This window comes from Pinus tabuliformis, chromosome 3_1 (assembly GCF_031772625.1).
Source record: "Pinus tabuliformis cultivar Carrire ecotype Pingquan chromosome 3_1, CPIR1, whole genome shotgun sequence".
In the NCBI taxonomy this organism is placed as follows: Eukaryota; Viridiplantae; Streptophyta; class Pinopsida; order Pinales; family Pinaceae; genus Pinus; species Pinus tabuliformis.
In genome coordinates, this window is record NC_142301.1 from 428,276,531 (window position 1) to 428,293,666 (window position 17,136).

The 17,136-nt window shown below is 36.4% G+C and overlaps 1 pseudogene; it reads right to left on the reverse strand.

The window, feature by feature from the left end:
* Positions 1 to 1,720: 1,720 nt before the first annotated feature.
* LOC149187571 (heat shock cognate 70 kDa protein pseudogene) lies at positions 1,721 to 3,683 on the reverse strand (annotated as a pseudogene).
* Between the last annotated feature and the right edge of the window lie 13,453 nt (positions 3,684 to 17,136).

Sequence of the window (17,136 nt, forward strand, 5' to 3'; positions counted from 1 at the left end):
GAGGATGATGATTAATGACAAAAATGAAAATCAATTACATAAAATATAAAATTATATTATATTTAATTTTATTAGGAAAAATTAAAATCTCATGAATGGCCAAATTCTTATTCAAAACAACAATCATTCCCGTTTAAAACAACAAAAACATAAAATAATTAGACAAGACCGATTTAAAACATCCAAAGAATTCAATCTTTATTAGGATGATAATGAGGAAAAGCCCCGTGGCCACTTCAGCAAGAAACCATGGTCACTAGGGGCAGTACTTACATGAGCGGACACCCATTTAATATTAATTAAATCCGCATAAAGCAGACTAACCAGTTCCCACGTCATGCCGCGTCTATCGTTCATGTAAAAGACACGGGAATGATCGTTACGGCCGCCACTTTAGCGAAGGCCGTCAATCATACTTTCCGATGCCATAAAGATAGAAGGTTAAAAAGGATTTTTAAATAAACTTTGTACACAGGAAAGGATTATTTTTCCAGTCATTTTATTTTATTTTTGGAATTTTGTTTGAAATTAAAGAGGTTTGTTATAAATATAAATAAATATAGTATCCGGAAAGACTTTTTTATATATATATTTTTCCGAGGTGTGAAATTGAAAAAGAAATGTTATAATTAGGAATTTGGGTTATATAATGCCGTAGTTTAATTAGCTGGAGGAATTGTCTCAAAAGTTATGGAAATTCTAGTCATATTTAGAAAAAAATCCGGAAGGATTTTTGTAAATCCAAATTATAGTTGTTTAACTTAAAAATTTTAGGTTCCTAGACATTTTTGATGGTGCTGAATCTACTTTTACCATCAAAAACCCGGTTTTTTTTGTAAATCCAAATTATAGTTGTTAAACTTAAAAATTTTAGGGTTTCTAGACGTTTTTGATGGTGCTGAATCTACTTCTACCATAAAAACAAGATTCAAACGCTGCCTCTACAAATTTTTTTGAAATATAAACAACTCTTTATATAATTGATATAATTTAAATATTTTTAGAAATTTCAGAAAATATTAAATTTATTATATATTTTAAATAATAAAAAATTACAATTTCCCTTTAAAAAAATATTATCAAAAAAAAATTACAACTAACTATAAACTTCCCTTAATTATGGTCCCACAAAGCCCTTTGTTTAGAATTCAAATGATGGAAAAAACATTTACTTTTGCTCTAAACAAATTGTTCAGTAATGTATTAAATGATATTAATGTGTAAGATGAAAAATTAAATATGACCGGCGGGGGGAAAAAAATGGATTCTAGATTAATAATTTTTTTTTTTTAAATTTTAACTGAGATTCTAGTGGAATTAGGGTTTTAAATTGAGTAATCTATGTAATTTAAATATTTTATAGATTTTTGACAACTTTAAAATTTATTAAAATAATAAAAAAAATACAATTTAATAAAAAATAAAAAATTAATTAATTTAAAAACTACTTTAATAAAATAATTTATTCATAATAATCCATTAAAAAACAAAAACACACATGTAAAATCATTTATACATAATCTGTAATTTCATCCAGTAATTCAAACGTGTACACTTCAAAATGACATATAGGTAGCTGTAAGAACAAACGAGTTCGAAGTAAATTTCTTTCCATTTAGTACTTCAAAAGCTTTAAAACATCAGAACATTTTGCTACCTGTATGTAGGGTGGAGATTGCAAAATGCTTCAAAATGACTGCCACGTACGGAAAAACCCACATTAGCACCTATGGACATCTTCATGATGCAGTATTGAATTGCAAAAACTCTCCAGCTCCTTTATCTTCTCATCAAACTCGTCGGCTTTGGCATGCTCGTTTTGGTCGAGCCACTGGATTGTCCGTTCCAGAGCATCCTCGATCACTCGGACAGTGTTTCTCATGTTGTAAACGTAATTCTCCAGGGAGTTCCTGGCCTCCACTTTCTTCCTGTGCTCTGCGTCCTCCGACCTGTACTTCTCAGCATCATGAAACATTTTCTCAATCTGCTCCTTACTCAATCTACCCTGGTCACTTACGATGGTGATCTTGTTCTTCTCATCAGTGACCGTCGTGTCCATCGCAGATACATTGAGAATACCATCGGCATCAATATCAAAGCGCACATCGATCCGGGGAACTTTTCTTGGAGCTGGTGGAATGCCACAGAAATCAAATTTGCCCAACAAGTTGTTGTCTTGGCTTCGACTTCCCTCACCCTCGTACACATAAAACGACAAATTAGCTTGGTTGTCTGAGACAGTAGAACATACTCGCTTCTTGTTGGCCGGGATGAGGGTGTTCCTGGGTATCAGGACTCTCAAACGACCATCTGCAGCGTCAAACCCTAGTGAATGAGGAGTTACATCCAGAAGAAGCGTATCTCGAACTTTCTCATCACCCTGTCTACTCAAAATAGCAGCCTGCACCGCAGCTCCGTATGCGACGGCCTCATCGGGGTTAATATTCTTGCAGAGTTCCTTGCCATTAAAAAAGCCCTGCAATAAGGACTGCACTTTGGGAATCCTAGTAGACCCTCCAACAAGAATCACATCATGAATCGAACTCTTATCCATCTCGGCATCTCGCAAGCATTTTTCAACAAGCTCCATACACTTCCTGAACAAATCTATGTTAAATTCTTCGAACATGGCCCGAGTAATGGTGGAAGAAAAGTCGATACCGTCAAAGAGGGAATCAATCTCAATGGTTGTCTGGGCAGTTGACGAGAGAGTTATCTTTGCCCTTACGCACGATTTTTTCAGCCTCGCTAGGGCTCTGGCATTGCTGGTGATGTCCTTTCTATACTTTGTCGTAATATCTCGTACAAAGTAGTTAACCAATCTGTTATCAAAATCTTCGCCTCCCAAATTGTTATCCCCAACTGTGGCCTTCACCTCAAAACGACGGCTTTCAATTGTCATAACAGAAACATTAAAGGAACCTCCACCCAAGTCAAAAATGAGCACATTGATCTTACCAACACTATTAGCCTTCGTGTCCAGTCCATAGGCAACGGCAGCAGCAGTGGGCTCGTTGATAATTCTGATAACATTCAAGCCAGCAATGACACCAGCATCCTTTGTTGCCTGCCTCTGAGAATCGTTGAAACAGGCAGGAACACTTATGACAGCCTTCGTCACCGTGGTCCTAAGATAAGCTTCAGCAATGGCCTTCATCTTTGCTAAAACCATGGAAGATATCTCCTCGGCTGCAAAACGCTTCTCCTCCCCTTTGTATGTTACAACGATGATGGGCTTATCACCAGCTCCTGGAATGACCTTGAAAGGCCATAACCCCAAATTTCTCTGAACGGACGGATCAGAGAATCTCCTTCCAATTAACCGCTTTGCATCTGCCATAAAGTTAAAAAACCAACAGAAAAGTTAATCAGAATATAACAGCAGACACGAAAACATATGCAATTCTGACGGAAAGGGGAAGAATGTAACAAATAAAATCGCGCGGATAAGTAATTGACGATTATTGACCGAAAACTGTATTGTTGGGATTTCTGGCAACTTGGTTCTCAGCGGACTCTCCGATAAGACGCTCTTTATCAGTGAAGGCGACGACGGAGGGAGTGGTTCGATTCCCGTGATCGTTGGCTATGATCTCCACCCGGCCATTCTGCCATACTCCCACACACGAGTACGCCGTCCCCAGATCGATACCGATCGCCGGCCCTTCGCCATTGCCATTCATCTTCTCTCAGAATGGCACAGATGGGCAATTGCCAGAAGATTGAGGTCGAGGACGAGAGAGAAAAACTTCAACTGTAACACCGTAAACATTCGAATTTATGACACCCCATCACACATTAAATATTTGGAAAAATGACGTTCATAGTTACTTCCTTTGAGATCTTCGGGCAAGCGCTACACCCAGTTTTAAGCAAGCCTGTTTTGAGAGCATTTAGGAGAAGGTACATCACATCGTTTCATTTAAGTGTCGCCACACTCGTTCATTTAGTAGCGTTGATCATCGGGATTGGCGTTCGGTCATCTCTCGTTGGGTATCATTGTTTGTCAGTTGACGGCAGATTTTCTTGGACTTCGTGGCCATGTAGTGAGTTTATTCACCTTTAATTTTATTCATCGTTGGTATTAGAGAAAGTGATCATTAAAATTAAAATAGGTTGTGTAAACCATTAATGAAAGGAATTATTATTATCCTCGTTAACTTTCCGGCGAAGATCCCCTTTCGACGCACTGATGGATATGCACCCATGAACATATCATCCACCATGCATAACACTTCTTAACCTGTGTCATAGAGGTTTATTCACATACCCCCCTTTTTCAAATACATCTTATAAGCATATCGTTAGATAAGGGGTTGGAATCTGGAAGCTAGACTATACGTACTTTGGTAAAATGGTAACTTTTAATTTTGCTTAAATGTTCTTTTTAATGTAATTTAAATTTTACAGAAACTTTTATTAGGTTTTAGATAAAATTAATCACAGAAAATACAATAAAAACGCATTTAATAATTAGACAGAATTTCGATTTAACCTTTAAAGAGTATGAGCTAATTTTAATATAAGATGGACAAATTTGCTTACTCCTTAGGGTGTGGTATCATGAAATTTAACAAGTATGAGAATTTTTTAACCTATAATATGGACAAATCATTTCAGGATCGACAATCTACAACTCAAAATGCCAACCATTCGAAAGTTCTAATAAGAAATTTATGACTTGCCAACAACCTAGACGTTTATAAACTCATCCACGTGGAAGTCCCACTAATAAAGGATGTCTACCTTTCTAACCCTATTAAAATATTTTTTTAGTAGGGGAGAGAATCCTGGGTGAAGAATCATAATACATCTTATATCACCGAAGCGAGCAGAATACATCATCATACGTCATCATCGAGTCGTCATCGAGCATCATCAAACACATGCGAGAACATCGAAGAGTTGCGACAGCGCATCGCACAGGATTCGAACGTGGTTGGGGGGTGTGAAAGCCAACCGCCCCAACCACCACATCATGCACATCGGGTGCATAACCCTATCAAAACATACCAACATGTAATTTGCTAGAACAACACTATCAATCAAACAATTGGAACTATGAACTTTGATGTTGCATGAACAATCTCTTTCATAAGCATATCTCATCTTTGAAATGAAATAAAATTATTTATCTTGTATTTGTTTAAAAAAATCATATTTTTTATTTATAATATGGACAAATCATTTTATGACCGATAATTTGTTTTTCAAATTTCATTCTTCCTTAAGATGGTATCATGATTATACTCTAAGTACTTTTGAGGGAGCCTCCTCCATCTCTATATGTGTTTCAAAAAATCATATTTTTTATTTATAATATGGACAAATCATTTTATGACCGATAATTTGTTTTTCAAATTTCATTCTTCCTTAAGATGGTATCATGATTATACTCTAAGTACTTTTGAGGGAGCCTCCTCCATCTCTATATGTGTTTCAAAGCCAAACCTACCCCAAAAAAACTCCTAAATACAGATTTTTACAATTTGGTTGAAGAAATTTAAAAAGTATGAGATATTTTACCATATAATAAGGAAAAATCATTTCATGATCCACAATCTACAACTCAAATGCCACTCATGGGATAAGGGTGGTATGAAGATGACTCAAATGGCACTCATGGGGATAAGGGTGGTATGAAGATGTTTTAGAGCAGTAAATTTTTAAGCTAATGTCAATAGGGAGTAGAAAATTTTAGTAAGAAATTTATAATTTGTTAATAACCTAGATGCCTATAAAAGATGTTTATCTTTCTAAACCTATCACAACATACCAATATGTAATTTGCTAGAAAAACATTATCGATCAAACCATTGCAACTATGAACTTTGACATTGCATAGACAATATCTCTTTCATAAGCATCTCATTTTTGAAATGAAATAAAGTTATTAATTTTTATTTATATTTATTAAAAAACTATAGATTTTTTATTGTTATCGTTCATAATTATTAAATTAGGAAGATAAATTTAGAAATTGAAGATAAATTTAGAAATTTGTTAGTCCATTTGATTCAGTAGAATTATTTGTTGAATTTGATTTATTAAATTTAATTAAATTTCGAAATTTGTGAATCCATTTGATTGAGTAGAATTATTTGTTGAATTTGATTTTTGAGCCAAGAGGCACATAAGGGCAATTTGAGGGCAATGTGTAATTTTGTGTGCGTTCAAAGTAGAGTTGACTAGTGTCCCTCTTAAAATAAAAATAAAATATTCTCTAAATATATATCTGCCCTAATGAAAAACCAAAATGAATTTAGTTGTACATACTACATAATATGATTTCATATCCACTTTAAAATGAGGTAAAGTAATTAGAAGTAAAAAAAATGTGTTAGTAAGATGTTTAAATTTTACACTTTTTAAAATATTTCAATACATAATTCAAAAACCTATTTAAACATCTATGTTAACTAATTTATGTTGATATCAACTTCATATATATATATATATATATATATATATATATATATATATATATATATAACAAAAAATTGTGTATATCATACAATAAAATATTAATGTCTAAACAAAAAGGTAATTGAAAGTTGAAAAAATAAAATAAAAAATATCAAATACTTAATAAGAGGGATATGTGTCAACCCCAAGGGATAGCTCAATTGGTCAGTTCCAATTGCCAAGTACCTTTCCAATTGGGTGGTCGTGGGGTTAAATCTCCTCAACACCCTTGGGGTTAAGCCCGACCAAATAAGTTGGCCGGTAGATCCCACTCAGTGACCATGAACCACAGTTGAAAAAAATAGGGATATGTGTAAAATATTTTAATGTCACATATATATATATATATATATATATATATATATATATATTATATATATATATTATATATATATATATATATATATATATATATATATATATATACTCTAATTCATTAAACTTATACGCAGTCGTTGTCCCAAAGTAAACGATTCCGAAGGCGACATTCTTGCTTTCCACTTCTTTGTGATGGGTTTGCTGATATTTCTCATGGTGATGGTGGTGCTAGTGTTTCTTGTGAGTCATCTTTCCCAATGATTAGAACTACAACTGAATTCGATCATAATTGAAGGTAAATGCACATAATACTTTCTATATGCTCGCAATAGTTTAAAGCTTAGAAGATGAGATGGGAGAGGGGAAGGGACATTGACGTTGATTATATAGTCAGCATTGGTATTTTGGATATCAAGCAAAGAATAACGCATAAATGTTGCAGAAGTGGAGAGCCAAAAGTCACTAGAATACCAGTTAAATCAGACGAACGGGTGCAAACATTTCATCAGACAGAGATTTGATATCTTAAACGTGAAATAATTGCACATCCATAATTAGAAATTAATAATGGATACACGTGATTATCCAAAGCATGGGTGCAGGTAAGGAGAGCTCAATGAATGGCAGCAAGGGGTCTAGGAGGACCAATGAGAGGAATAAGTAGATTTGGAAGAGGTTGGGGACCTATTGTTTGTTATAATATTGGAAAACAAGGACATCTTGAGTTAAATTTCCCTAAGCCCTATTAAACATACCTATTGTAGGGCGCTAGACCATGCCACTAAGAATTTTCCACATTTTATTGCTAAATGGAAAGAAAAGAACAGTTGAATGTACAAATGATAGTTGTCGAGCCCCATAGAACCCAACCTCAAGTTGGTGTGGTCATACGTGGAAGTGTCAAGAAGGGAGCAGATGCTGGGAAACTCAGAGATGAACACTCGCACTGGGTTAGAAAGGCACTCGAACCTTCTCCAAGTTTCAACCCCGTCCAATAGAAGCAAACTTACAAAGAAGCTTTAAGCGAGATGTTTGTTGTAGAATGGCATATACCAAATATACTCTTAGAGGTTGTGATACAATTTTCTATAATGGTACCCTTTGTGGAGAATCTACAAAAAAGGTAGATCCAGTGTAGAAGTTGCTATAGAGATATCTTCTATTGGTAAGGAATGTACAGGCACTAGAGAAATTTAGGCGAATGGTGGAATGATGAACAAAGGACACTAAGGTAGTGACTGCATGAACATGATCGTGTGTAGTAAATCAGGTAGCATAGAAAAATAGGACGAGCAAGGAATTCAGGTTTGGTGCACAAGTGGGAGATTACAAAATGGAAAACATCATATTGGACTTAGGATCCGATGTCAATATTCTGCCAAAAAGCACATGGGAAATGATGGGGATGCCAAAACTGGCATGGTCTCCTATTTAACTAAGACTAGCCAATCAACATTGTATCTTCCCAATTGGTAGATTGATGGGTGTACCAGTAGATATCGATGGGGCTATGAGTATCGTTGATTTTGAAGTTATAGAGATCATCAATGACACTGATCCATACCCTACTCTTTTGGGGATTAATTACGCTTTTGATAATCAGGTGATTGTTAACCTGAAAAAGAGACAAATGATCTTCGAAGCTGGGGACATTCGAGTTATGGCACCTTTGGAGCCACGAGAAGGAGGCTGGTATGTAGAGCTATTTAAAAGAGAGATAAGTAGGGAATAATTTCACAATATTTAATATGTGACAACCATTCAGGAGCATTATGTAAACCCTTTCGCTGATGGAGTGTTGAGTTAGCGTAGTGTTGAGTCTTTCACTTTTGATTCAAAGGAGGTGCTAGAAAAATAGGAAAGCAGATTGCATGAAGTTTGCACTCGAAGGCGCACACACCTAGTCGAAGTAGTGCACGAGGTAGGAACCAAGGTACATAACCCGCCCTTCTTTGATGGATTATCCGAAGCAACCATTTTTTTGCAGGAGTTCAAAGATTAGATACATGTGCATGTAAGGATGCATGTGCACGGAAGCAATGTAGACAATTGTTGTGCATCAAGTTCAGGACCAATTATGGGGTCGATGGGGAGAAGTATTCAGTTATTGAATTCCTGAAGACACACTTAAAGTGATGTGTCGTTGTATGGACTACAGGAAATGTACCACAACAAGAATGTGTACACAAATTTATACATACACTAGATGTTGTCCCAACAAACTGGTATATTGAGTTGGAGGTCGGCAGAGAAACAAACGAATGGAACAATATGGCACAGAGTTTCAAGGCTACCTTTAGTTTGGAAGCAGAGGAAACAATGCTAGATAAGACTATGAAGGTACTGTGACAAAATATTTTTACCAATGGAGAGTCGACAATGCTAAATGATATAACATTGTGCCCTGCGAACAAACATTCACAGAAGATACAAGAGTTCATGGAATGTTACAACGTGGAGAAGCTGGGAGAGGATGATGATGACCCCTGAAATGTAGAGATTCTTGAAGTCAAAGGGGAGAATCTAGTTAGTGGAACAATGTTGTAGTTAGACGAGTATGCACAACCTATTAAAGCCAAGAAAATAAATAGCAGGACAAAGGAAAATCCTACAATGTTAGTTATAGGGGATTACTGGTATGATGAAATGGTAGAAAAGGTTGCATACCTATAGTGCGAGTATCAAGATTTTTTCCCCAACACATTCGAGGAAATGAAGGGAATTGTTGAAGAATTGGATGAGATGAGAATTCCATTGAACTCTGAGGCTAAGCATGTAAAGAAATGACCCTATCAGTTGAATCTGATTTATAAAGAGAAGGTCAAGCAAGAATTGAATAAAACGTTAAAAGTAGGAATTATTGAGGCCATGAAAGAATCAAAACGGATTAGTCCTATGGTGGTATAGAATAAGACCAGAGAAATTAGAATTGTGTAGACCTACAGAAGTTAAATGATGCACGTGCACATGACGCCTTCCCTACTCCCTTTACTGATGATATACTAGAGAATATGGGTGGACAAGATGCTTACTCATTTACTGATGGATTCTTTGGTTACCACCAAGTGAAGATTGCAAAGGAATATTAACAGAAAACCACCCTCACAATGGGGGTGATTTCAATACAAAATCATATCATTTGGGTTGAAGAATGCGCCAACTATTTTTTCGTGAATAGAGGTTGAAGTGTTCAAGGAATTCATTCACAAGTTTTTGACATTCTATCTTGATTATTGAACTGTGTTCAGTCTATTGAAGAGGCATATAGAAGTGTTGCAGATGACATTGGATAGGTCCACACAACTGTAAATTTCGTTGAATATAAAGAAATGTATATTTTGTTCACCTTTTAGTATTTTTTTGGGACACATAGTCAGCGAGCAAGGTTTGTTGGTGGACCGATCCAAGATCATGGTAATAGTGGATATACCACCACCCACATCAGTCAGGTAGTTACAGTCTACCTTGGGACATACTGGATATTATCAAAAGTTTATTCAAGGGTATGCTCAGATTACTTCCCCTACAGAGAAGTTGTTGAAGAAAGAAACCAAATTTCAGTGGAATGAGGAGTTTCAACAAGTTTTGGAAACTTTGAAGGATAAATTGGTGACTGTGCTGATTTTGGTTTCCTAGATTCGCACAAGGAGTTCCACGTGCATGTCAATGCTTTATAAATTGCACTGGGTGCGATTTGGGCCCAACTTGGGGAGGGAGAGATCGATCACCCTGTTTCTTTTGCTAGAAGGAAGTCATCTACAACCTAGCAAAACTGCACCATGACAGAGAGAGGGGGACTTTAAATGGTGTATGCACTTCAAAAGATTAGACATTACCTGTTGGGTAACAAGTTCAAGTTGTAGACTGACCATTCTAGGCTAATGGACCTTGTTAACAAGCCCATGTTGGAGGGAAGGATTTTCGAATGATTGTATTTCCAAGAATATGAATTTCAAGTGGTGGTCAAACCTGGTCCACTGAATGCAGGACCTGATCATTTATCGCGCCTAACCTCAAGTCGGAATGCACATAAATTAGAGGATAATTTACTCGATGTGCGGATTTTTTTCTATGACCATGGTGGATGATCATTTTGCAAATATTTCAAGATTCTTGATATTAATGGTGCCAGAAGGATATACTATCAATCAGAAGAAACAATTGGTAGTAAAAGTGAGAGACTATCAACTCATTGCAGGTTCCTTACACAATTTGGGTGCAGATGGAGTTTTGTGCAGGTGTGTATTGGAGTATGAGCGACCCATGATAGTAACACACGCACATACACGTGTTGTTGCAAGATATTATTCAAGACAAGCCATGACGCAAAAGAAATTGTGTGTGGAACTGTGGCGGCCTACTCTACATGGTGATGCCAAGGAGTTTTGCAGAGCTTGTGAAGTATTATTGCGAGTGGGGAAGCCTTCCCATAGAGACAATATTCCCTTGGCTCTCCATCTCACCCTATAGTTGTTTGATAAATAGGAAATTTATTTTGTGGGCCCGATCAGCCCAACCGCAAGGAGAATTGGCACACATTACATAATCATTGCCATTGACTATCTGACTAGATGGGAAGAAGTCACACCAGTCAAACTCTGCAGCACAAATACAATTGTGTGATTTTTATTTGACAATGTAGTGACCATATTTGGGTGTTTGAGGATCCTAATGAGTGATCAAGGCACTCATGTTTTAAACAAGGTTGTTACAACACTGACAAAGGAGTTTTATATCTATCATCAAAAGAGCACTCCCTACCACCCACAAGCTAATGGTATAATGGAGGCCTTTAACAAAATATTGGAGACAACACTTACTAACATATGTAATGTACAATGTGAAGATTGGGATTTGAGGATGCCAACAGTTTTGTGGGAATATAGAACCACGTGAAAGAAGTTGATCAGGATAAAACCTTTTCGGTTAGTCTATTGTTGTATGACAACAAGTTTTTACAACACTTGGGAAAATTTCAAATGCATTGGATGGGGCCAAACATTATCCAACATGTGATCGATGCATGAGCAGTATAACCAAAGAATTTGGATGGTACTTTCGATAAGGTTTTGTTAATGGGATTCAGTTGAACACCTGAGTTGTTGTGCACCAAATGTGACAAGATAGAAATATTCTACCCATAGTACATAATTAAAGTATGTTTATTGTGATTGATAGTTAGATTGGTGTTGTTTCTTTTTAGAGTTAGTCAGTAGTGGTTATTCTTTGCTTTTGATAGTAGAAGTCATTAGAAAGTTACAAGATAAGTCACATTATGTTCAATTGTGGAACATTGTGCACCAGAGAGAGTTTCACGTAGTATTAGTGTCAAAATAGACAGTGCGCAGTGTTGGCCATCCTAATAAAAAAAGGTATATGTGTAGAAGTTAAGTCACTATACGACAATGTCATATAGTGACTAAAGCTAGAATCACATCGATGGCACGATATTCAATGGAAGTAATTTAGTGGTAGACTAAAGCTAGAATCACATCGATGGGAAACACATGACAGCGAAACTACCGATGAACCAACGAAAAGCCGACGAAATGGAATGTTTGGAGTATATAACCCGACAGACATGTAGCAATGGTAAATGAGATAACCTTTCCATAAGTCTTAAGAAAGATGGGTAATCATTGTAGAAACCATCATTGTCAAGGCATGATCATAGTTGGAAACATTGCTTGTATAGCTCACCTATGATGTGAAGACATTAAGGTAAGTGGAAAATTTCCTCAGATTATATCGTTGAGACAAAGTGATGGCTCGAGAGTGGGATAATGATGAACATGGGCATAAGAACAAAAATTGTGTGCATGCAACCCATTTGTGCAGATATAAAATTTGGGATATAAAGGTCGAGAGATGAGCACAACTCAAAGCTAATGGTGGAGAGAACCAAAGCTAACCAAGAATCAAGGTACCAGATTGGGGAATAACCATTACTAAGTGATGGGGAAAGAAAAATCGCTAGGGAATAGAATCCATGAACTAAGTGTTCCCTGTTCCCTCGGAAAGTTGATGCCAAATAAACGCGAGAAGAAACTGTCTCCCAGAGTAGAAGGCTTAGTGATAGGCCAAGAGGATACTAGTGTAGGGTTGATTTACGAGACTGTTTGGCCATCTCTGGCACTATGATACCAGGAGGAACCGTAGTATGTTCCACCACGGAAGAAAATAAATCCACCTATTTTAGTTCCCTGCAACTCGAAGTACTTAGTGGAGATACCACCTCTTTCACCTGTTGTTCAAAGCGAAGGAAAGATGTGAAGTTATCTTGAGAGGCTTAAGTATTTTGATCACAATATGTGATCCCACCACACTCCTAGATTTACAAGGCTATCTGCATTGTGTAGAGATAGTTGATCCTAGCGTGACTAAGAGTAGAGCTGCAAGACTAGGCTTGGAATCTAGAGAACAATGGTATTCTTAATCTATTCGTTATTCCACATTTTGAAAGAGGGACCAAGGTGAACACAGTCATCAAAATTTTACTAGCCTACATTCATGGAGACTATGTCTTTACACGCTGGTGGAGTTGACCACTACTTTGGTTCATGACATTAAGGGGCTACCCATTAAGAGAGACGATTCAAAAATGATAATTACAAAAAAACATATTGGAGCATAGGTGATTGAGGATTATGGAACAGTTAGGGGAAGTCATGGTTAGAGGATTCCTCAAATAAAAAATCATGCCACCAGTTTCCCTACATAGGCCCTAGCCTGTAAAGTGTTGCGTAAATGTAGCAAACCTGAAGTGTCGACAAGTGCCATCATCATAGCCAACCGATGTGCAAAGGGGGAGAATATGGGTTGGGCATCGTACTTGTCGAAACAATTTCAGCAAGACTGCTTAAATACCCAGGAACATAATGCAGAGTTCCACTATCGTTGGTTGTTAATATTTATTGCTTTGGTCAACTAGGAAAGGTCGGAGTGTATCCATCTCAACCCATCCAAGTTGCCTTGTTCAGGAATCTATGGGTCTCTAATGATCTAGACCGAAAGATGAACAACATGATTATGTTTTATTTGTACGACGATATGCTGCACAATATAATTCGAAAGACCCTACGTCTACCTAAGGAAGTCGTGGATGAATTCAAATGAATTGTTATATTCAAGGCTAGCCCACACTACATTTGGATTTTGACATGTAGAGATTTGCACCTGTGTTGGATGTGAATGAGCTATAGAGTTACCACACACAAAGTTCAAGAAATGGTGAGTACGTGGGATGAAAATTAGAAGGTGTTGTTGGATACTACACCGAACATTGAGCAAATATCAAGTAGTGAGGAGACTGAAGTGTCCCAATGGGAGCCATAACGAAAAGAGGCACATTCTCATGTCATTCCAAAATAGGAATCACAAGAAGAATAACCATTGCATGCAAGGGAAGTGATGCTGGGAAAAAAGATAATATTGAAGAGTAGTGCAGAAAGTGCATCTACGACTTAGACAAGGAAGAAGCAGAAGGTAAAAAATGCTCCCCTAATTCAAATTGTATTATCAGAGGATGATTTTGAGAGGATTAGTGAGAATATGGAGGATGTCACCAAAGAAAGATTCTATAAATTACAGCAGATATTGGGTGACTTATGCAAAAGGCTAGCAATACAAACACTTTCATTAGAACCTAGGGTCCATTCCACCACGAAAAGGGAACCACGGTATTTTGAGTCTATGTGGGAGACTTACTTACCAGAGCAACCAAATCGATTATTCTGACTGTCCATTGAAACTATTGAGATTTGTTACAAAGGGGTGCAGTAGAATGTCACGACTACCACACATATCAACTTCATAATTTCCCAGTTGACTCTCGATGGTCTATATTAGTTGCCGCATAGCACTATCTAAGAATTATGTAATCGAGCGACGATCACTAGGGAAGATTTGGATCAGACAAAGGTAACCCAGGAACGACTACAACAAGAGAAGAAGCTAGAAGAAATGGCATGTAGTACTACGACAAGTATATGGAGAACTCATGAGCGATCGTGCTAACGACACCACCCTAGATGAAGATATGAGAGGAAGGATCTGTGAGGCTATTGGGGTCCTGTTGGAGGTTGATTTGTTTTTATTTTTATTTTTATCGGTATTAGTGCAAGAGACCGCGTAAAAGAGAGAGATGCAAAAGAGGAGTGTCCAACATGCAGTAGAAAGACTGGCGTAGAAAGAGGAGATGTAGCAAATGAAGGCATCGCGTGAGGAAGACTACAACATCGAGCAGTCGAGGATGCATGTAAATAAATATGGTTGTTAGGATTTCAGGATCATTATCAAAGGAGAGGAACGTCACCATGGAAGAAGAATATGAAGGTATTTGTAGAAGGAAAGAATTCGGTGGAATGGTGACGAGATGGTAGCAGATATCTTCAGTGGACATTACTAGGAGTTAAACAACATGGGTCAGTTGGAGAGAAGTTGTTAGAGAATATCTAAAATAGTTAGCCAACATGGAGGACAGTTGGAAGGGAGGAGAAGCAAGCCGAGGAGGACCAAGAAGCTATGGAAGATCAATAAGAGGACTCATCCAACACAATTTGAGGGTTTTCCAGAGGAGAATGAAGATTTTCTAAGATCATGTCTTTTGTTACAATAGTCAATATCTTATATGTTTTGTGTATTTGTAGCTACTGTGAAACATGTTTGTAGAGAAAACAGTTCGTAGTAGAGTCAATGGTGTTTTTAAATTGTAATGGTTGTTGTTTTGTGATACGAGTAAATACAGTAAGGCTAGTGAGCCGAGTTTAAGTAACTTCTATTGTATCACATTGTGTCTATCCCCTTAATTTGAAGTAATGAAAGTTGCTCCCAATATGTTGGTGTATGAATGTGTTTTGTTATTGTTATTATTTGTTGTCTAATGATAAATGTTAATTCAATGTTTCTTAATATTCTGTGTAATAAGGGGATTTGATAACATTGGTATAACTTTATCACAATAATCGTATTTATGTTAAATGGTGAGTTGCTTTGATACTATTGGAAACACTATTGAGAGGGATGAAATGCTTTGGTTGTAATAACGTCAAGGGTAATGAACAACAAACTATCTAGTTAGTGTAAGAGTTTGCAAAGTCTCACACGACACATAATCACAAAATGATTGTTAGGTGTTTATCTAGTAGGTGTTGAAACCCCGTGCAATAAGACGAAGTCTTGGTGTCACAAAACCACAATAATCCCATATGACTGCAGAGACGTGTTTCCAACAGGCCCCCATAGCACCTTGGGTGAGACTTCATCATCCACATTGTGGGTGATGCCAAAAGGGCCAGTGTTAAGTGGGTTTGTTTCCCGAACTGAACACCAAATCTCAGGTCTGTCAAATCCTTCCATGCAAACAAACAACAAACCTTTTCATACAAACAAACCAGAGGCACACAAAAATATAACACCCTGATCTACTCTTTTAGAGTTAAGCTTGCTTTAATATCAGACTAAAAAATTAAAAAGTAGACATTATTGTACACACGAAATTCTGTTGAATATTCTCGTAGCTAAATGTAACAACCCACTAATAAATATATGAAGTATTGTTTCACATAAACAAACGCACTTGATCACACAATGACATAAATAGCACAACCACATTAGTAAATGTGGTTGATATATCAATGTCATTTTCATACACCTATTAGTGTATAAAAGGTGGAAAATGACGTCGACCAGTGTATATCAACCATATTTACTAATGTGGTTGAGTTAGTTGACAACTAACACGGATAGGGAAAAATAGTAGCACATGGAGAGAAATAGTACATGATGGTTGACTATGGCTAAATATGTTCAAGTTACAATTAAGGAGAGTTTCGTATGGTCAATATAGAGTTGAATATGATTAACTATGGTTCACTATGACCATAGTAAAACATGGTGATCATAGTTAACTATAGTCAACCTTAATATTAATATTATTGTTGTTGTTTTTATTATTAGTCAACTCTATTAAACCTTATCGAGACCCTAATATTATTATTCAATATTAAACTTTATTGATGGACCCTAATATTATTATTAGATATTAAACCTTATTCATTATAATTGAATATGGTAAGTTAACTAACAGGAACTATGAGTGAACAAGGTTGACTATAGTTAAATATGGTAAACATAGTATTGACAAAGTTTGATCATGGTTAACTATTTAAACATTCCCTATCAATGTGGTTGACTATCTTTGATTATCAATATTAATATGTGATTATGTTTGACCATGTTGACTTTGGTTGATCATGGTTGAAAAGTAGACATTATTATATACACAAAATTGTGTTGAGTACTATCTTAACTCAAAGTAACACAATGTTTGTTTCACATAAACAAACACTCTTA